General features: G+C 42.7%; 1 pseudogene across 1 annotated transcript; it reads right to left on the bottom strand.

The window, feature by feature from the left end:
* Positions 1 to 19298: 19298 nt before the first annotated feature.
* Positions 19299 to 20487, bottom strand: LOC309975944 (mevalonate kinase-like; annotated as a pseudogene). Its single transcript has one exon. The product of its transcript is annotated as a mevalonate kinase-like (transcript).
* Between the last annotated feature and the right edge of the window lie 2050 nt (positions 20488 to 22537).

The following is a 22537-nucleotide window of genomic DNA, read 5'->3' as shown; positions in this document are numbered from 1 at the left end:
TATAATTGCATTACAATGGTGTGTTAGTTTCTGCTGTATAACAAAGTGAATCAGTTATACGTATACATATATCCCCACATCTCCTCCCTCTTGCGTCTCCCTCTCACCCTCCCTATCCCACCCCTCTAGGTGGTCACAAAGCACCCAGCTGATCTCCCTGTGCTATGCGGCTGCTTCCCACTAGCTGTCTATTTTACGTTTGGTAGTGTGTATATGTTAATGCTACTCGCTCACTTCGTCCCGGCTTACCCTTCCGCCTCCCCGGGAAGGACCATCTTTCCAGGGACAGTGATGGAGCCAGGGGGTAGGACCCCACTAGCCCTTTGGATCTCACACTCTTTTCTTGGGCTTCCCCTTAGCCCTGGCTTCTGTCTGCTTTTAATAGCAGCAGACCTGACTCACAGCACTTCCTAGATGCTGGGTCTGATGGTAATTGACATGTGAATCTTATCTCGCAATCCTGGCAAGGAATCTGTGAGGTGGAAGTCTAGGCTTAGAGCCGTGACAAGACCTCTCCAGGGCCACACAGCTGGAGAACGGTGAAGAGAGTATCAGAACCCAGGAAGTCCCAGTGTAGACCAGTGCCACCTGCAGCTGTTGGGCACTTGAAAAATGGCGAGGCTGAACTGAGATGAGGTTTTGAAGAGTTAGGGTCACCAAAGGGTGTAGAATATTGTATTAATAATCGTTTATACTGATTACTTACTGACAGGATCATTTTGGGGATATAGTAGGTCAAATAACGTCTATTAAAGTTAATTTCTTATTTTCCTCTTTACTTCTTTAATGTGCTACCAGATAACTAAAACCCACAATCACGTGTAGGCTTATATTGTAGTTCTACTGGTGGGTGCTGGTCTAGACCTTAGGTTTCAATCACCACCTTATACTGTGTCTGTGTAGCTGCTCCCCTCCCCCATCACCCCCAACTCCACCCCAGCTAGACTTGAAGCTTCTCAAAGACGGGACCCAGGGCTTACCCACCTTTTTAACTTTTCCCTGGCACCTTAGAGGGGATGGGGCACAGACTAGGTTTTGATTTTTGTTTCTGCTTCCTTTTTATTTTGAAAGCATCGCAAACTCTCCAGAAGTTGCAAAACTGGTACAGAGGGCTACAGGCACCCTTCACCTGGCTTCCCTGGGGTGACATCCATAGTTGACAGAGGAGGTTTTTGACAAATGTGTGTTGATTGACTCAAGCATGCATTAAGTAGGCGTCACTCTTGTCTACCCTGTGAGGAAGGCAAGGTTTCCGGAGTTGAAACCTGAATGTGGAGACAATTACCTCAGTGGCGCTTTGGAAGCTCCTTTGGCCCCCAGTAGTATGCCTACATGACCTTCTGGAAACCACTCTGCTGGCCAGAGTCAGGTGGTGTAGACACAGACACACTGTGGACTGCAGGGAAAATGGAGAGGCCTGGGGTGGGCTGCCCGAGTCCAGTCCTGCCTTTACCACTTGTGACTGGTGACCGCTGCACTTCACTCCCCAGGCCTCACTCTCCCTACCTCTAAATGGAGCCAGTGACCCTGCTTTACCTCCTGGCTGGCGATTTGGATGAACTGAGACAGTGCAGGCAGAGGGGTGTCATACCCACTCCACGGGTGGGGATGGTGGTGGGGGAGTGAGTACTGGCTTTCCCAGCCAGCCAGACTCTGAGTTCCCAGTTCAGACCTCCAGTTCCTGTTTTCCTAAGACCAGAGAAGGTCTTTACTCTGCAGGGACGGGTCTGCTGTCTGTTGCCAAGAACAGATACAGCTAGTACCCTGCACCTGCCAAACTGGCACTGCTTTTCCCCACGTGGCCTCCAACACAGATGGGCCAGTGACGTTGGCATCGAAGCACGTGTCTCTCTGCAGCTGCAGGAGATCAGGCGTGGTGGGGAGCACCGTGGCCTGCCTGTGCTCTCCTGCGAAGGAGCAGGGCATCGCTGGTCCCCAAGGCAGCAAGGAAGGAAACCATGGAAACCATGGAGACAGGGCAGGAGGCTCCTCTCCCTCGACCTCTGAGCCGCAGTCCTCCGAGGGCTGCCGCACTTGCAGGTCCCTGGGGGCCTCCTCCTGCCTCAAGCAACATTATCCCCGGGCATTCATTTCCCACTGTGATTTCTTGTGGAGAATATGACTCGTTTGAGAGCTCAGTTCTAAACTGCTAAGTGGTGGTTCCAGGCACTGGGGAGCCCGCCGCCCTGCATGTATTCAGTGTAGGCAGCTGAGAAAGTGTCATCTTTTAGGGCATCCTGGGACTTCACATTCACTTCTTAGGATACCTGCAAGGCCGTTACCGAGGGAACTGAGATCATCTGAAAGGATGATTTAAGCCAGGGTGGTTTCTAGCAAGTGGCCTCTGACTTCTCCTGAACTGGGGGGCAGACTTGCTAGGTTTGGGAGATGGTCTGGGAAGAATCAGGTCTTTGGAACTTGTACCGTGGATCCCTGAGATATAAAATGGGTGAGAAGCCATGAAGAGCCACCCCCTTCCCCCTTTCTTTTTTTCCCCCTAAGTATATCTATTTACTTATTTATTTAAAAACTTTTTTTTTTTTTTTTTTTTGCCTGCGTCAGGTCTTAGTTGCAGCACACGGGATCTTGATTGCGGCATGCGGGATCTTTTGTTGCGGCATGAGCTTCTCTCTAGTTGTGGCATGCAGGGTTTTTTTCTCTCTCTAGTTGTGACGCACAGGCTCCAGAGTGCATGGGCTCTGTAGCTGTGGCGCGTGGGCTCTGTAGTTTGCAGCACGTGGGCTCAGTAGTTGTGGTGCGCAGGCTTTGTTGCCCCGCGGCATGTGGGATCTTAGTTCCCCGACCAGTGATAGAACCCACATCCCCTGCATTGGAAGGCAGATTCTTTACCACTGGACCACCAGGGAAGTCTCCTGCTTCCCCCTTTCTAATCGTAGCTGCCCAAAATCTGTCTTTGATGCAGTCTGCTCTGCCTTCCCTTCGTCCGTCACAGCCAAACTCCTCAAGAGGTTTCCCTGTACTCCTTGCCTCTACTTCCTCATTGTCTACTCTCCAGCCCCTTCCAGATGGGTCTTGTCCCCACCGTCAAGGACATTGATGACCTTTATTTTGCCGAGGTCCATGGTTGGTCCTTCCATGTGACCTCATATCAGCATGTGATCATGTCCTCCTTGAAATGCTTTCTTTTCCTGGCTTTTGAGACACCAGACTGTTCTGTTTTATTTTCCTCACCACCCTCACCACTTCTTCCCAGTCTTCTTTGCTGGTTCCTCCTCTTGCATTTGAACTTTGAGGATTGGACCACCCAGATTTCCTGTTTCTCGATTTCTACTCTGTGGATACTCTCTCCCCAGTTAATCTCATCCAGTCTCATGGCTTTAAGTGCTGTGCACTTGCTGGTGACTCCCAAATCTGCAAGTGCAGCCACAGCCTGCCTGCTAAGATTCCATATTCAATTACACGGTTGACATCTCTACTCTGATTTCTAATAAGCATCTCAAACAGCAAGTCTAAAGTGAGATACTTGACTTGTACCCGTGAAAATTCTCCTCCCCAATCTTCTCTAGTGATTCATTTATTCAACAAGTATTTCTTCAGCCTATGCTGTGTACTAGGGAGTCTTCTAGGTACCTAAGATATGGCAGTAAGCAAAAAACAAGTTCCTGCCCTCATAGGGTTCGTATTCTAGTTGGGGGGGATGTTATGGATTGAACTGTGTCCCTGAAAAATTCGTATATGGAAGTCCTAATCCCCAGTACCTCAGAATGTGAACTTATTTGGAAATAGGTTTGCAGATCCAATTAGTTAAGTTAAAATGAAGTCCTACTGGAGTAACGTGGGCTCCCGGTCCAGGAGGATTGGTCTCCTTATAAAAGGAGGAGATTTGGACACAGATAAGCATGGAGGGGGAATACAATGTGAAAATGAAGGCAGAGACCAGGGTGCTGTTTCTACAAGCCAGGGAATACCCAAGATTGCCAGGAAACCACCAAGAGCCAGGGTCTCCCCTGGCAAGGAATAGATTCCCTCTCACAACCCTCAGAAGGAAGCAACCCTCTTGATACCTTGATCTCGAACTTCCAGTCTCCAGAACTGTGAGGCAATGGATTTCCACTCATTTTGTGGATCTTGGTTACAGTAGCCCGGGCAAACTCATGCAGGGGAGACAAACAATACAAACAAGTGTAAATATCCAGGATGTCAGACAGGGGAATATGTTATGGAGAAAAACAAAGCACTTCGAGGGAGTTGGGAAGCCCTGGGGTCGGTGGGAGTGGTGGTTATTTTATAGTTGGTGGTCAGAGAAAGCCTCCTTGATGGAGGGATGCTGGAGCATGGACCTGCAGGAGGAAAGGGAGTGAGCCATGTGAGTATTCACAAGAGGAATAGTCAAGTAAGAAGGAAGAGCAAGTTCAAAGACCCTAAGGTGGGAACGTGTAGTTAGGCTCAAGCCCAAATCCCAGGAGGCATCGTAGCTCCTTCTTCTTCCTTCACAGCCCACCTCCAGCCCAACAGTGAATCTCGTTGGCCCTATGTTCAAAAGAGACCCAATATTCAGCTCCTTCCACTGACAGCATCTTTCTAAGCCATGCTCATCTTTTGCTTGGATTATTACAGAAGCCTCATCACTTGTCTCCTGGCTTCCGTTCTTTCACAGTCACACCCACAAGTCTATTCTCCAGGCAGCGACCAGAGTGAACCTGTCTAAAGGTACGTCAGATCGTGTCTCTCCTCTGCTCGCCAGCCCTGAAGCCTTTCCATCTCCCTCTGAGCAACAGCCAGGTCTCACCTGGCCCCCCCTCTGAGTGCATCACCCATCACTCTTCTCCCCACCCCCTCTGCTCCAGCCCCCTCGGCGGACGTGCCAGGCAGTGAACATGCCAAGTTGGCTCGTCCCTCCAGTTCCCTGCACTATTCCCTGTCCTTGGAACATCTCCCCAGCACTTCATGAGGCTTAATCCTTTGCATCATTCAAACCTAGGCTCACCTGCTACCTGGTCAGTTCTCCAGGCTGAGGTTTCCTATGATGTCAATCTTTACTTGGAGGACAGATGACTAGGACAGGTGCCCTGTGCTACACATCACCAGATAAATAATTTCAGGTGGACTCCATCTCTGATTTGAGAATTTTGGACTGCGTTGTCTTTTGGATTAAAATATAATGACCAATAATAGCTAATAATTACTTATTCTTAATATGGTCCTGGGATGTAGGCAGAACCCATTTTATAGAAGAGGAAACCAAGGCCCAGAGTGATTAAGTAGCTTGCCTAAAGGTACACAGCTGATAAATGCCAAAAATGGATGTAAACCTTGGTTTATTTGATGCCAAGGAAAATTCCACTTTGCTAAGTGGATTAATGTTCCTATTCAATTGTCACTCATGTCCTAGACTACAGGAATATTTAGTCTAGAATAAAGAAGGCTAAAAAGTCAAATAATTTTATTCTTGGTTTTTTAAGCAGAAGGAATATTCCAAATACCATCTGTCCTGATCTCTCTTCTGATGGAGAAAATAATATCTGTGAGTGAATGACTAAGGCATTAAATATTAGCAAAGAGCGCTGACAAGGGCTGATAATCGTTCGTATTTTTCAAGGGTGTCCCAGGAGCCTGGCCATGTGCTCTGCCCATCTACACCTCACCTAATCTTATGACAGCTCTGGAAGGACATGCTGATATGATTCTCACTTTACAGGTGAGGAGACTTAGGCTCAGAAGTGAAGTTGCACACCTGTGCTCATGCAGCTTGGATGTGGTATAGCAGGGGCTTAAGTCCAGAGCGTCTGACCCCCAAGAGTTTACTCACTGATAATGAAGCAGGTGGGTTCTGGGCCACCGTGAGCACCTGTTACTAACTGTCTGCAGTGAATGAGGTGTGGATCTGCTCAGAGGCACGGGGATGGGTGACATGACCTCTTAAGATGACTCTCTCTCAAGGGAGTTCCATTTTCCTTGACCAAAATGTCAAGATGTCTTTTGTTCCAGAACCAACGCCCATTCTTAACAATGAGTTTCTTTGAGAGACAAAAGGCGTGGCACTTTGCCTGGTTCTTCTACTCTGACTTATTGGCATGGCCTCCACGCCTGCTTCTTCTAATTTTTGATCTAAAATAGGCCATCCCGGCTCCCTTACGGGGTTGTGGCTTCTGTCTAAGGCAATCACAATACTCAGTCATGAAGAAAAGAACTTCCGGCATCCCGATTTTCTGGTTGTGATGACTGTAATGAGAACTGGAGATGGCAGTGTTGACTCAAATCTCATTATAGATTTGGGTAAAAGTGAAGACGGATGTATTCTGTGTATCAGTTATCTATTGCCACAAACCAGCCCCAAACTGCCTTGAAACAATAAGTGTTTGCTCAGCTCACTCTGGGTGGTCAACTTAGGCGGACTCAGTGGGGAGGTTCTTCTGCCCTCTGTTAGACTACCCGCATGTCTGGGAGTTGGCTGGCTGGTGTCTGATCTAGGATGGCTCGGCTGGAACGACAACTCAGGTCTCCTCCACTGACTCTCACATCCCTCCACCGGGCCAACTGGGCATGTCCTCACAGCCCAACAGAGATGTAATAGTGAGCAAACTTAAGTGTGACAGAGAGCAAGCGGAAGCATGCACGTGATTTTCAAGTCTCTGCTTTCTTCATCTGCTAACACCGCGTAAGCCACAGCAGGTCATAGGGCTGAATGCAGAATTAGAATCAGACTGTGTGTGTATGAGGGGTGACCACAGGTATAGCTCAGAGGGCATGGATTCATCGGGTCCAATAATTGGGGTCACTAATACAATCCGTCTACCACATTTCATGGCTACACATGAATGCATTCTCAACATGGGCTTGAATGACCCTCCCGGTCATTTTCACATACCTTGGTTGCCAGACCAAGACACGTCCCGTTTCCCTGATTCAGGGAACGCACATCCACTTGAATATCTTGTGAATTTCATTTTGACTTATCTGGGAAGAATTTCAGAGCATGGCTTCCAAGGATATGGCATCACAGAGAATTGTCTTGGGTTAAGTCAGAGGGGATGAGGCATGTGCAAAGGGGAAATAGAATATTCTAGTAAACAGTACAAATTGGGAAGTAAAAGACAGCAACCACTGACGAAGCCTCCAATAAATTAAAAATTTACATCCCTGTGCAAAACACCACCCTACTTTTGAAATGTACAGAGATGTGGGGATGCTCCCAAGTACTTTTGTTTAATTAAAAGGAGTTCAGCTGTCAACCGCTGTTAGACCAACAGTCAAGGTTGAGTGCAGATAGAGGGCAGGCATGTACAATCCACACCATCAGGAGGTCCCCTGATCCACTGTGGGGCCCGTGATTTTTGCAGAAACAGTAAGATTAACCAGCTAGAGTGCGCAGAAGGCAAATCCTGAGCCTTTTACTCTGATAGACTGTCCTGAAGATAGGAGAGGACCATCCTCTCTCATCCTCAAAGTCAGGTACCTTGTGGGGTTCTCAGATGCCATCACCAGAAGCAGCCTGGGGTTATCTGAAGAAACTGGACTGGAATCAGAACATCTGGATACTGCTCTCATCTCTTTCATTGACTTACTGTGTGTCTTTGGGAAAGTCATTTTCCTTCTCTGGGCTCTAGTTATCACCTGTAGAATTAAGGTTCTCTTGTTCTGTGTCTCTAAGGTCAAGTCCCTGTGTGTTGAATCAGGGTTTAGAATCTGAGTGTAAGAACCCTTGATTCATTAATTTAATGTATTTCCTTAGTATCTACCAATGTCAGATAGGACAGTAATAAGGAAATTCTTGTTGTCAAGGAGCTCCTTTCTCAAAGGGATATTTTTTCTTTCTCTTCCTCCTCTTCCTCCTCCTTTTTCTCTTCCTCTTCTTCACCTTCATCATCATCATCATCATCATCATCAATAAAACAGTGATTAGGCATTTCCATCATACCAGACAATGTGCTGAGTTCTCCCTTTACATGTACCATCTTGCTTAATTATCATGACAACCTCGTGGTGGTAGGGACTAGTATTGCCACTGTGCTGGGGTACTTTCCCTTTGCCCCGCCCCCAGATTCACTGTCCACCCTTTTCCAAGCTGCCTTATGGCCTAGGAGGCTCAACCCTGTGGACCTTATCAACTGGTGTCCCTAATCTCAGGCTTGCAGTTGGGTTTGGCCAACAGAGACACTGAAAGAAGATCAGAGGATCAGAGGAGAGTGAGGTCAGAGTATTTGTTTACCTGGCTCCCTTCTTACTAGCTTACCATGGACTCTGGCTCTGGTCAGTCCCTCCATATAGCTACCTTCTCTGGGTGCTGATAACCACTCCCTCCCACTAGCCTTTCAGGCCTATGGGTGGTTCACTTTCCCACTGTTGCTAGCCCAAGGGTACTGTATTTTCCTTGGTTGGTTTCCTTAAATCCCGACCATGCCTTTGTGTATAATCCCTTTTTAAAACTTTCCCCAATAACCCAGTTGGAGTGTGCTATGGGTTTCCTGCAGGCTTTGACTGATATACCCCCATCTTGCAGGTACGAAAACAGCTTCTGTCCTGGCCCCGACACTCAGGAGCTGTGTGATCTTCATCCTAGGTCTCAGCTCAAATAGCACATCCTCAGGGAAGCCTTCCCAGGGGGCCCTAAGTAGGCTCCTGTGTCAGGTGTCCCCAAGACCACCCACAGGTTTGATGATTCACTCGGAGGTTTCATGCCTGTGACTTTTTACAGTTAAATGATCCAAGGCAAAATCAGCACAGGGAAAAGGCGCATGGGGTGGCGTCTGTTGGAAACCAGGCACACGCTTCCAAGAGTTCCTCCTGGCGGAGTCACACAGGGTGTGTTTAACTCCCCCGGCACTGAATTGTGACATGTGTGAAATGTTTTCTAGCAGGGAAGCCCATCAGAGACTCAGGGTTTTATTGGGGGATGGTTATGTAGGTATTCTCTGCCCAGGGTTTTATTGGGGGATGGTTATGTAGGTATTCTCTGCCTCGCACATATCAAAATTCCAGGCTCCCAGAAGGAAGGCACGTATTCAGAATAAACCATATTTTTTTTGTACAGATAGCCTAGGCACAGTGAGCAGCTCTTACCATTTAGGGAAAGCTTTATAGCAGCACAGGGAACTGTTTACAATTCCAGTTTGCAGACAGCAGCTATAGTGGGTCGAGTGAGGTCCTCTTTACAGATCTGTCCACATCTAATTCCTAGAACCTGTGGATAAGACCTTATTTGGAAAAAGGGTCTTTGCAGGTGCAATTAAGTTAAAGATCTTGAGATGAAACTATCATCCTGGATGATCTGGGTGGACCCTAAATCCAATGACAAGTGTCTTTATAAGAGACACACAGAGAAGACTTGACAGAAGAGGAGGAGGTAGCGTGGCCATGGAAGCAGAGATTGGAAGGATGCGGCTATAAGGCAAGGAATGCCTGGAGCCACCAGAAGCTTACGAGCCCAGGGACAGATTCTCCCGTAGCGTTCGCAGAGGGAGTGCAGCCCTGCTGGATTTGGGACTTCTGGCTTCCAGAACTGTGAGTGAATAGATTGCTGTTGTTTAAAGCCTCCCAGTTTGCGGTAATTGGTTATGGCAGACCTAGGAAACTAATATCCCAGCCAAGGGTCAACCTTGCAAACCCTCCTTTCTAAGGGTTGCCGTCTCAACCTGCTGCATTAACTCTTTTTTTAATTTTTTAAATTTTTAATTTTTTTTTGCATTAACTCTTTTACATCCCCACTATCCACATTGCTATTTGCCATCACCTGATTTTTTTATCTTTATAGCACTTTTCTTACCATAATTATGTTTTTGTCAAATCTGGTCATTCATTTAACACATATGTATTGATCACTTTCTGTGCTCTAGGTACTCTGCTCATTTTGGGTGTACAGTGATAAGAAAAACAGACAGGAATTCTCTCCTTACAGATTTTCCAGTGGGGAGCTATAATAGGAAGATGGATCACAGCACGTTTCAGGCTGGTGGCTGAGTCAGTTGCCCTGCCCTGCCTCCAAGTGCATTTTGATCAAGGTCACTACTTCCTGCCATTACTCAGAAGGCAGATGGGGGGCAGGGGTGACTTTTGATTGTGTGGCCCCTGGAGATCACTGTTCAGAACCCAAGATTACTTCATCACAGCCCAGACCAAGCACATGAAAAAGGTCTCTTTGTTTTAAGAGCATCTTTGGAGTCGGAAAGGAGCTTGAGATGACGTTGGGCTTAGGGGTGATGCTTCAGAGGGTCCAATCTTTCTTCTGGGCTCAGAACCAAAGGTTTCAGGAAAGAGTTGCATTGGAAATTTCACTGTACTTCCTTGAAGCTTGAACCACAATATCGACTTTGTTTATGAATTTATTTGTTTATCAATTTTCCCTGCTAAAATTATAGCTACCCAAACACCCTTTCGTGTCCCCAGTGCTGAGTACAGAGCTTGGCACATAGGGGGTACTCATTAAATATTGGTGAATGAATGAACGAAGCAATCACACATTTCCTTTTTATAGGACTTACTGCACCGTCAGGAAATTGGCATCGATTCATCTGTCCCCACATCCAACCATGAGCTCCTTGGGAGGACCAATAATGTCATAGTATTTTTGTGGTCCTAGCACAGGAGAGGTCAGTCAGTCTTGCTGAATGAATGAATGAACTGAAGGGATAAATATGAGCACATGCACAATAAATCCAGCTTTTGAAAGGTGTTTTGATGAAAACTTAAAACTTGCTCAGAGCCCTTGGGAAGTCTCTCCTAGATTTGGGCCACTTTTCCTCTGGGTTTTAGATGTCCAAGACAATTAATTTTGTTCAATCCACTGCAGCCTGCCCTGAATCCAGATGTCTGGGTGATTTTTCTAAAACTTTGGCTGTTGATCTTGTGAGACTGGTTCCCACATTAATACACATACCCCATCTGCTCTGCTCTTCAAATTGTGTCTTTGCGAGACTTCTTAGAGTCTACCTCTAGAATCTCAGTTTCCAGATGATTTTCCCATTTGTAACAATGACCATTCTGTCTAATTTTTATCCTTAATGTTTCCTGATGGACTTTCCAAATGCATTCATGCTTTTGATCTTCCAAGGGGGCAGACGTGACATGGACTAGTAAAATTCCATAATTAACAGTTTTAATAAGTCAGTCTGTCCTTTGCTGTCATAGAACCAAGCTGCCATTTCACTGTTCAAGAACTCATCAGATAAAATGACCTCCCAGTCAAGAAAAATTACTCCATATGGTAATGTAATCACAAAGGAGAAACATTATTTTCCTATATATTATTCTCTGCAGAAATTGTAGTAAGAAAGCCATCATATTAAAAATATCTAGGATGCTGAAGTTCATGCCTGCCAGCCTGATGGAGTTTCATTTTCTTTATAGGAAAGGCAAACAGTTCTTGTTGGCAACATTTTATTTTATGGGTTCATTAGGCACTTGTACATTACACTTGGACACCTGTGGAAGTGTAGATTATATCTACATGAATATAAATGCCTTTGTTGTGACTCACACTGTTACAGTCAATAACAGATATCTTTTTAAGGGCAGACACTTAAAATGAAGTGTGTATGGAAGCATTCACCTATCTTCCTTAAAATGTTAGTAGAAATGTTGTGTGTTTTGTAAATTTAGGAAGTCAGTATGAAGAGAGATTAAAGCATCTCTAGTCTATTAAGCATCACCTTCCATTAAAAGTGTGGTACTAGTCAGGAAAATGTATACGTTTAAATAGCATCTTACTTAATGAATCCTCTCTTTGAACCACATTTACTGCATAAGGAAAATAGTTTTCTTCATTTCAGTAGGGCCATGGAGACAATTCACCCAAGGTTGAATTGAGCTAGGAGCCCTCCTTGTCTTATGAATTATTCAACAGTTTCTCACTTCAGAAATACAGGTCTGCTCTCTGTTGTTGGTGAGGATCAGAGCGGAGGTAGAAAGAGCCTGCCTGTGTGGGAGGAGAGCTAAGTGACAGAGAAATCATTCTTTATCCTTGTTTTTCAGCTGAGTTCTTTTGTTCCAGATGTTATCCAAAGAGAGTTGGTGGTGAGGTATCAGTGGTAGATTGGAAAGAACATGGAACTTAAAATAAAACTCAGCTCTTCTATTTTGATGATTTTTCTTGTGAAATAATTTAAATCTCCAGTGCCCTAGTTCCTCACCTATAAAATGGGGATTTATACCTATTGCACAGAATTGTTCTGAGGTTTTAAAAAAAGTGATATAGAACTTCTGATTCTGTTGGGGCTTGGATAGACTAACCCTCCCCTCCCTCTGAAAACAATAATAAAACCATACAAAATACATGAAAAATAGAAAAAAAAGCTCTCCAAAGATATCAGAGAGTGACCAAGGTAACCAGAACTTGAGAGGCCAAATGCTGGCCAGAAGAATCTTTTCATTCGTATGAGCCCCACATTTCTCTCTGCTGTCTTCCCTCAGGCACTTGCTGATTCACAGTGAAGGGGAATAAAGGCTGAGCAGAAAGAGATGACCTGGAGCTTACAGAAGTCTTGATAGCTTGGGGAGACAAGGGTTAGAATTTTTTGATGCCAAGACAGTTAGGTCTTGAGGGGCTTAATGTCCTAGAAAGGAGGAAATTACAGAAAAATGAGCCCAAAAGTCTATGTGCAATTTCACACTGATGCAATTGGAACATTCTTAAATTATACATATGTGGGGGCAAGACTCAGAAAACAAACAAATACAAAACAGCTGCTAGGTGACTAAAGTGCTAAGCAGGAGTTTTAGCAGTTAAATAGAGCATCTATAGTTTTTATATTCCCAAAGTCTGGCATTTTAATAAATTCCTGCATATGATAGGAAATAGGACCAAATGACTAGAAGTAACAAGAAAGACAGACCTATGGGTGATCCAAATACTGGAGTTTTTAGACACAGACTTCAAAATGACTATGGTTCATTTGTTCAGGAAAATAGAAGAAAAGAACTTTATCAAAGAAGTTGAATCTATTAAAAAAAACTACACAGAAATACTGTACCTAGAGATAAAATAATTGAAATTAAAAATTCAGTAGGTAGGTTTAACAGTAGATTAGACACAGTAGAAAAGAGGATTAGTAAACTGGAAGATAGGTGGATAGAAAATATCCAGATTGAAGTGCAGAGAAAAACAAAGGATGGACAAATGTTAAAGTTTAATTTAAAAGACATGTGGGACATGATTTAAAGGTCAAACATATGTGTAAATACAGTCCCAGAAATAGAGGTGAGAACACATGGAGCAGAAGCAATATTTGAAGAAATAATGACTGAAAACATTTTTTACTCATAAAAAGCATCAATCCCCAAATTCAAGAAACTCTACAAACCTCAGGATAAATACAAAGAAAACCAGTCTAGGCACATCATAAGAAAGCACGTTGGCAGCCAAATACAAAAGACACCTTAAGGGCATCAAGATAAAAAAGATACATTACCTTCAAAGAAGCAACAATAAGGCCAATAGCCAATTCCTCAGCAAAAATGATAGAAATCAAGTGGCAATGAAAGCCCTTTAAATTAATGAAAGAAATAAATTCTAACCTACAATCCTATATCCAGCAAAAAATTCTTCAAAAATTAAAATAAAGAAATGTTTAGAAAACAAAAAACTGAACTGCACTAAAAGGAATATTTAAGGCAAAAGGAAAGTGCTTCTAGATGGAAGCATGGTTATTCAGGAAGGATTGGAAAGGGTCTGTATCTGGTAAATCTAATTGAAATCTGTCAACTTAAACAGTAGTAGTAATGCCTTATAGGGCTTAAAATGTACACAGAAAAAAAAAATAAAATAAAGCAGTTACAAAAGGCAAGAGGTGGGCAAATGGAGTTAAAGTGTAGAAGGTTCTGGCATTGTCCAAAAAATGGTAATGTCCTAATTTAGGTAGATTTTAATAAGCCAAGCATGCATATTGCAATCTCTAGGGTAACCACTAAAATAATAAAATAATATATAAGTGAGAATTTGATGGAAGGAGGAAAGTGAAATAATAAAAAAGTACTTGAATATTTGAAAGAAGGCAAGAAAGCACAATTGAACAATAAACAGGAAGCAAATGTAAAACAAATAGTGAAAAAGTAGTTTTAATCCCAGTATATCAAGAATTACACTAAGTGTAAAGGGAGCAAATGCTCAATTAAAAGCAAATATTGCCAGTCTAGATTTAAAGACAATAACTGTATACTGCTTATAAGAAATATACCTTAAATATAAAGACATTGAAAAGGTAAAAGTAAGAGGGTAGAAAAAGTTATACCATGAGAATCCTAACCAAGAGAAATTTGGTGTAGTTATAAAAATACCAGACAAAGTAGACTTTAAGACAAAAAATTTACTAGACATGAAGAGAAAATTTTACAGTGATGAAAGGGTCCTTTCAACAAGAATGTATAACAAATCTAAATTTGTATGCACCTACTAACGTAGCCTTGAAATATGTAAGTCCCAAATAGATATAATTAAAATGGGAAATAGATAAATATACGATCACAGCTGGAGATTTTAAGATACTTCTCTTAATCAATAGAATAAGTGGACAAAAAATTAAAAAAAAATAAAATATTTGAAAAACACAATGAATAAAGTTGACCTAATTGACACATGTAGAATACTGCAGCTATCGACTGCAGAAAATACATTCAAGAACACACAGAACCTTTACAAAATAGGACAAATAATTGTCCATAAGACAAATATCAGTAAATATCACTGGATTGAAATTATACAAAATACATTCTCTGGCCACAGTGGAATTAAGTAAGAAATCAGTGATGAAAAGGTAACTAGAAATTCCCAAATGTTTAGGAGTTAAGCAATATACTACAAAATAACCCATGAATCAGAGAAAACATTATAATGAAAATTAAAATATTTTTAACTGAATGATAATGAAATCATGACACTCAAGCTGTTAAAATACAACTAAAACAATGCTTGAAGGAAATTTACAACACAGAATGAATATGTTAGAAAAACAAGAAAAGTTGAAAAACTCAAGTTTTCATCTCAAGAAGCTCTAAAAAGAACAGCATATTAAGCTCAAGAAACACTGAGAAGGGAAATAATAAAAATAAAGAATTGAATCAGTAAAATAGAAAACAAATGTACAATAGAAACATTTATAGAGCCCAAAATTGATTATTTAAAAAGATTAATATAATTGGTAATCCCCCAGCAAGGGTAATCAAGAAAAAAAGAAAAACTTAAAATATTAGTAGACTGAATCTAGTGCTATATAAAAAGGGTAATACATCCTGACCAAGTAAAGTTTATCTCATAAATGAAAAGTTGGTTTAGCATTTTAAAGTCAATCAATGAATTTATTACATTATTAAAAACTATACGATTCTTTAAATAGATGGAGAAAAGACATTTTATAAGATTCAACATTCAATCATAATAAAGCTCTCATCAAACTTGGACTAGAAGGCACGTTTCTAATATGATAATGAACATCTATTGAAACCAATAGCAAGAATCTGACTTAATGAGGAGATACTGAAAGTGTTCCCTTTGAGGGCAGGAATAAAACAAATATATCTACTATCACCACTTCTATTAAATGTTCTACTGATAGTTTTAGCCAATGAAGTAGGGTAAGAAAAATAAATAAAATGGTTATAATTTGCAGACATAATTGTATAAGTGGATAATCCAAAAGAATCCGCAGGTACTCTATTAGAATTAATAAGTGAATTTAGCTGACTTGCTGGATACAATTAAATATATAAAAATTAATTTTATTTTTACACACTGGAAACAAATATAAGATAAAAATTTAAAATTCCATTAAAGTGTGGAAACAAATATAAGATAAAAATTTAAAATTCCTTTAAAGTGTGCCTTTAAAGTAGCATAAACTATTCAACACCTAGGAATAAATATAACCAAAGATATTATAAGACATCTACATGGAAAACCATAAAACTTTATGGAGAAAATTGTAAAAGGAGGAAGTCCTCAACTGTATTAAGTGATGTTGAGAGTTGAGTGAAATGTGGATTGTTAACCATTGGGTTTGACAATATGGAACTTGTGGTGACCTTGGGATGAACATTTTTAATGTAACGGGTTAGTTTCAGGGTAAAAGACTGATTCTCATACATTCAAAAGAGAATGGAAGGTGAGGATTTGGAGAGAACAAATGAACAACTCTCAGAGCAGTTTTTCCATAAAAGAGAGTAGATAAATAGGATAGTGGCTGGAGGGGACATTGGGTCAAGGATGGTCTTTGCTGAGTTCTCTTCTCTTCCTTTTTTTAAAATATAGGAGTGTGTCAGTATGTAGTAGAGAGGGAGTTGTAGATTAGATTCATGGTTTCTTCCCCAGCGTTCTGGGCTCTGTGTCAGCTGGAAATGCAAGTAGGCGTCTAGTTCCATGTCTGCAACCATCTCATGATATTGAAAAGCTTCTCTGAACACTGGTAGAGAAGTGAAGAGACTATTGTGCCCCAAGCACATGGAGTTAGTTCTCATTTCAGCTCTGGCTCAACCCCAGTTTGCTGTTAAATAATCAAATCTCTAGCCCTGCCTAAGATCCTTCATTGACTCTGTATTTGTCCTGGGGATAAAGTCAAAACCGCCCAAGAATGGCTTACATGGTTCACGACTGTGTAGCCTCCACTCAGCAATTTCTACTTCACTAATACCATTTGGTGCTCCTTTCTGGCCTGCCTGGGGAAAGCAACTGTCCTGGTTTCTTAGGACTGAGGGACTTCACAGGATGTGAGGCTTTCAGTTTTAAAATTCTGAAAGTCTCAGGCAAACCAGATGAGTTGCTCACCTTGAACCGTTGTCTCCCTTCACTCATGCCCAAATTCCTGAAAATCACTGACCATTTCCTGAATATACTTGACTGTCTCCTGACTTTGCACAACTGTAATTCTGTTGGAATATCAGCCCCTGTCTTTTTTCTTGGCTAAGTCTTCTTTTTCCCATTTATTTATTGAATTATTGAGTTATAATTAACTTACAAATTATATTAGTTTCAGGTATAAGTAGTAATTTGGTATTTTTATATATTATGAAGTCCGTCACCATATAAAGTTGTTACAATATTATTTATATTTTCTATGTGTACATTATTTTATAGCTAGAAATTTGTATCTCTTAGTCCCCTTTGCCTATTTTATCTGTTCCCTCCTCCCCCCACCCCAGCAACCACCAATTTGTTCTCTGTATCTGTGAGACTGTTTCTGTTTTGTTTTCTTTTTTAGATTCCACATATAAATGAAATCCAGTGGTATTTATTTTTCTCTGTCTGACTTATTTTGCTTAGTGTAATACACTCCAGGACCATCCATGTTAGTGTAAATGAGAAGATTTCATTCTTTTAATGGCTGAATAGTATTCCATTGCATATATACACCATATCTTCTTTATCTATTCATCTATTGATGGACATGTAGGTTGCTTCCATATCTTGGTTATTGAAAATAGTGCTGCAATGATCATAGGGGTACAAATATCTTTTTGAATTAGTGTTTTTGTTTTCTTTGGATAAATACCCAGAAGTGAAATTGCTGGATTATATTATAGTTCTAGTTTTAATTTCTTGAAGAATCTCTATAATATTTTCCATAGTGGCTGCACCAATTTACATTCCCACCAACCAGCCATGAGGGTTCCCTTTTCTCCACATCCTCACCAACACTTGTTGCTTCTTGTCTTTTTGATAATAGCCATTCTAACAGGTATGAGGTGATATCTCACTGTGGCTTTGACTTGTATTTCCCTGATGATTAGTGATGTTGAGCAACTTTTTACATAACTTTTGGACCTCTGTATGTCTTCTTTGGGAAAATGCCTATTCAGATCTTCTGCCCACTTTTTAATTGGATTGTTTGGGGTTTTTTGCTATTGAGTTGTATGAGTTCTTTATATATTTTGGATATCAATCCCTTAGTGGATGTATAGTTTGCAGATATAGTTTGTATCTTCTCCCATTTGGTATGTTGCCTTTTCATTTGGTTGGTGTTTTTTTCCCACTGTGAAAAAGCTTTCTAGTTTAATGTAGTCCCCCTTGTTTATTTTGCTTTTGTTGCCCTTTCCTGAGGAGACATATCCAAAAAAGTATTGCTAAGACTGATGTCAAAACAAAACCCTATTTTACAAGGTTACTTGTTTTCTTCAAGGAGTTTTATGGTTTCAGGCCTTACATTTAAGTCTTTAATCCCTTTTGAATTTAGTTTTGTATATGACATAAGAAAGTGGTCTAGTTTCATTCTTTTGCATATAGTTGTCTAATTTTCCCAACAGCATTTATTGAATAGACTGTCTTTTCCTCATTGTGTATTCTTGCTTCCTTTGTCATTGATTAATTGACCATATGAACATAGGTTTATTTCTGGACTCTCTGTTTGATGGAAGTTCCATCTATGTGTCTGTTTTAGTGTCAGTACCATACTGTTTTGATTACTTTAACTTTGTAGTATTTTATGTCTGGGAGCATGATATCTCCAGCTTTGTTCCTTTTCAAGATCGCTTTGGCTATTCAGGGTCTTTCATGGTTCTATACCAATTTTAGAATTATTTTTTGTAGTTCTGTGAAAAATGCCATTGGTATTTTGATAGGGATTTCTTGAATCTGTAGATTGCTTTGGATACAATGGACATTTTAACAATACTGATTATTTAAATCCTTGAGCACAGTGCATCTTTTCATTTATTTGTGTTGTTTTCTATTTCTTTCCCCAGTGTCTTACAGTTTTCAGAGTACATGGTTAAATTTATACCTAGGTATTTTATTATTTTTGATGCAATTGTAAATGGGGTTGTTTTCTTTTCTTTTCTTATCTTGTTTTTAACTCAAGATATTTTTATTCCCCCTTTGCCATCTTTTCTGCAAACCCCTTGGGTTCAGACCGGAAGAAACTGCACATCCACCCTTCTAGATGTAGGCCAACCCTTGGGCTGCAGGGTAGAAGACAAAGACCACCACCCAGACACCCCCTAGGGGGACCCACAGTCTAGCTGGAGAGAACAGCCTGGGAAGGCTTCCTGGGGGAGGTGAGCAGAGGTGGAGGGAGGGAGAAGGCCTGCTGCTCTGGGAACCAGACCCCTGCATCTGGGATCCAAGCAGCTCTGCCAGGGAATTTGTGGGTCTGTGGGTGCTTCAGGGAGGACAAGAAAGAGACCCTTGAGTCTCAGAGGACTCCACATGGCTCAAGAGAATGTTGTAGAACACAGACATGGCTTCTGGGCCACCTGACTCACTCCAGGGACTGGGGGCATGGCCAGTGGGAGGGGCATCACAGAGGGGCTGGGGGCCTCCCAGTCAACATCAGGAGCTGGGTGCCCACTAGCCAGAACAGAGGCCAACTCCAGTGCCCAGAATAATCTGAGAAGGGGCTTCGTGGTGGGGTGGTTTCATCTCAGAGGCTATCCAGGGCTTGCCGGACAGGGGCATCCAGGGAGGCGGCCATGTGGATGGAGACACCAGGGGCACCGATGCCGTTTTCCCAGCAGTCAAACCCACAGCTGGTCAGCACCTGCTTCATGGCCTCCACCTCTGGATGCTCCAGATATGGCCTGAGAAGTGTGATGCCACAGCCCCTGCCACCTGCGCCAGTGAGCTTGCTGTGCAGTCTGTGGGCCATGGTCACCTGGCACAGCCGGTCCAGCGAGGCATGGCCCACACCGAGGGCATTCAGATGGTGCTGGTTCGTGTCAATGAGCTCCTCCAGCACGAGGTAGTGCTTTGGGGCCAGGGCCACTGCCATCTCCCCCAGCACCCGCTAGCATTCCAGGGAAATGGCGTCTATGGAGGTCAGGAAGGGAGCCATGATCTCTGGGAACTTCAGCAGCCTGCTCCTGATGCCGGCCACCAGGGCCTTGGTGCTCTGAGGGACTCTGGTGTTGATCAGCAGGATCTTCAGAGCTGACGGCCTCTTTAAGGATGAAATCTTCCCTTGCTGGTATTGGAGCACTCCTCCCCAGGTGCTGACAGCGTTGTCCACTCTGGAGGGGTTCCCATGAATCACCCTCCCCCCTGGAAGGCCCACTTGTTAATTAGTTCCAGGTTCTCCTTGGTCCACCTGCTGGCGGCCTCGCCATCCTTCAGCGGGTTTGGGATCTCCTTGCATGCTGTCAGGAGGGCAGCCGCCAAACACACGGAGTAGGTGGCACTGGAGCCGAGGCTGGCCCCAGTGGGCAGCTGCGACCACACGGTGACATCCAGGCTGGGCAGGGCTCTCTGACTCTGGCAGATGGACAGGTACGAGTAAAGGAAGGACAGCACAGCCAGGTGCTCATGGTCGGCACAGTCCTTGGGGAAGCCCGCCATCTCCTTCAGCTTCTCCACTTGCTCTGGGGTGAGTGCTGTGATGTCATCTTGCTTCAGAAAGCTGGTGTCCGGCATCTGAAGCTTGGCCACATCCCAGGCCCACTTGATGCCAATGTTGGGTAAGTTGAGGCCCACTTTCCCATTGCTGTGGGGCTGAAGCCAGAGGAATGTCCTCAAGTTCAAGGCCACAGCCGGTGCTACCTTGCCATGGACCACGGCATGCTCTCCATGAAGGATGACTTTCGCTGGAGCAGACACTAGCGGACTTCTGACAACATGGCTCCTGGGAGTCCTGTCACCACAGGCCCTCTGCTCCCGAGCCCGAGTTGCTCCAGGACTCCATCCCCAAGCTCGTGGGCAGCGGGGGGAAAGACTGGGGTTGTTTTCTTACTTTCTCTTTCTGATAGTTCATTGTTTTTTGTGAAACCTTTGGGGTTTTCTATATGTAGTATCACATCATCTGCAAATAGTGACAGTTTTACTTCTTCCTTTCCAATTTGTATGCCTTTTATTTCTTTTTCATACCTAATTGCTGTGGCTAGGACTTCCAATACTAGGTTTAATAAAAGTGTTGAGAGTGGGCATCCTTGTCTTCTTGTTCCTGATTTTAGAGGAAAAGCTTTCAGCTTTTCAGCATTGACTATTATATTAGTTGTGGGTTTGTCATATACGGCCTTTATTAGGTTCAGTTCTGTTCTCTATATACCTGCTTGTTGAAAGTTTCTTTAAATCATAAATGGATGTTGAAATTTGTCAAATCCCTTTTCTGCATCTATTGGGGTGGTCATATGATTGTTATCCTTTGTTTTGTTAATGTGGTGTATCACATTGATTTATTTATGGATGTCAAAACATTCTTGCATCCCTTGAATGAATCCCACTTGATCATGACGTATGATCCTTTTAATGTATTGTTGCATTTGGTTTGCAAATATTTTGATGAGAACTTTTGCATCTATATTCATCAGGGACATTGGCCTATAATTTTCTTTTTCTTTTTTCTTCATACTATTGTGGTAGGAAGAGGTACTTGAGAAGATTTCAATCTTCTTAAATTTATGGTGACTTGTTTTGTGGCCTAGCATGTGATCTATTCTGGAGAATGTTCCATGTGCATTTGAAAAGAACATGTATTCTGCAGCTTTTAAATGGAATATTTTATATATATATATATATATATATATATATATATATATATATATATATATGGAGAGAGAGAGAGAGAGAGAGAGAGAGAGAAGGAGGGAGGGAGGGAGGGAGGGAGGGAGAGAGGGAGTCCATCTAATATAATGTGTTGTTTAAGGCCAGTGTTTGCTTATTGATTTTCTGTCTGGATAATCTATCCATTGATGTAAGTGGAGTATTAAAGTCCCCTACTATTATTGTGTTATCAATTTCTCCCTTTATTTCTGATAATATTTACTTTTTATATCTAGATGCTCCTATGTAGAGTGCACATTTCTCTGCCCTCTCATTTTGTTTGACCTTCATTTTATGTTTCTATAAATTAGGCAGAAAAGCTACTCTCCTGGTCTTGAAGGAGTGGCCTTGTAAGGAAGTGTCCCCTGTATACACTTGATCTTAGCCAAAAGGCCGAGAAGCGATGTGTCCCCTGTATAGACTGCTTGTAACTGGTGGCTTTGACAGTATGGCTGGGGCCGAAATGGGCCTGTGCCAGGGGAAGTCCCTTAGGGGCACCGTGCCTGAGGCCACTTTGGCAGAAGGCTGGAGCTGGAGTGGGTGTGGGCCAAGGGAAGTCCTGGAGGGACTCAAACAATGGTGCTCACTGGTACCTCCAATCCTGGAGAAGGCTCCTTGCCCATTTGGCAGAAGCTCTAAGGTTAGTAAATGGATTTATTTCCCCTCTAGTCTAGGTGCCCTTTAAACTGCTGTTTTCTCAGTGTCCCAGTGTGGGTGAGTCTGCGTTTAGCTCCTCAGCAATATCCCTCCTTACTGTCGGTCACTGAGTTAGAAGTGGGGTTCCTGTGGATACCATTCTCTGTCTTTCCTACACATTTCTATGTGGTCCTTCTACAGGCAGTAGCTATTCAGTCAGTCTTCAGGTTTTCTTCTGGAGGAATTGTTCTACATGTAGGTGTAGATTCAGTGTGTCCGTTGGAGGAGGTGAGCTCAGGGTTTTCCTATACTACCATCTCAGACCCTTCATGTGTCTCTTCTCTCTTAAAACTCTTTCCAAAGGCCACTCTTTCCAAGAAAGGCTTCCCTGTCCTCCCCCTGCCCCTCTTCTGGTTTGGGTCTCCACTTGTGTCCATAGCATTCTGGCCTTACACTTATCATAATTTTTATCAAACTGAATTGATAACATTT

This window comes from Leucopleurus acutus (genome assembly GCF_964270905.1).
Source record: "Leucopleurus acutus genome assembly, chromosome: 2".
Lineage (NCBI taxonomy): Eukaryota > Metazoa > Chordata > Mammalia > Artiodactyla > Delphinidae > Leucopleurus > Leucopleurus acutus.
This window is presented reverse-complemented; position numbering and strand designations above follow the sequence as displayed.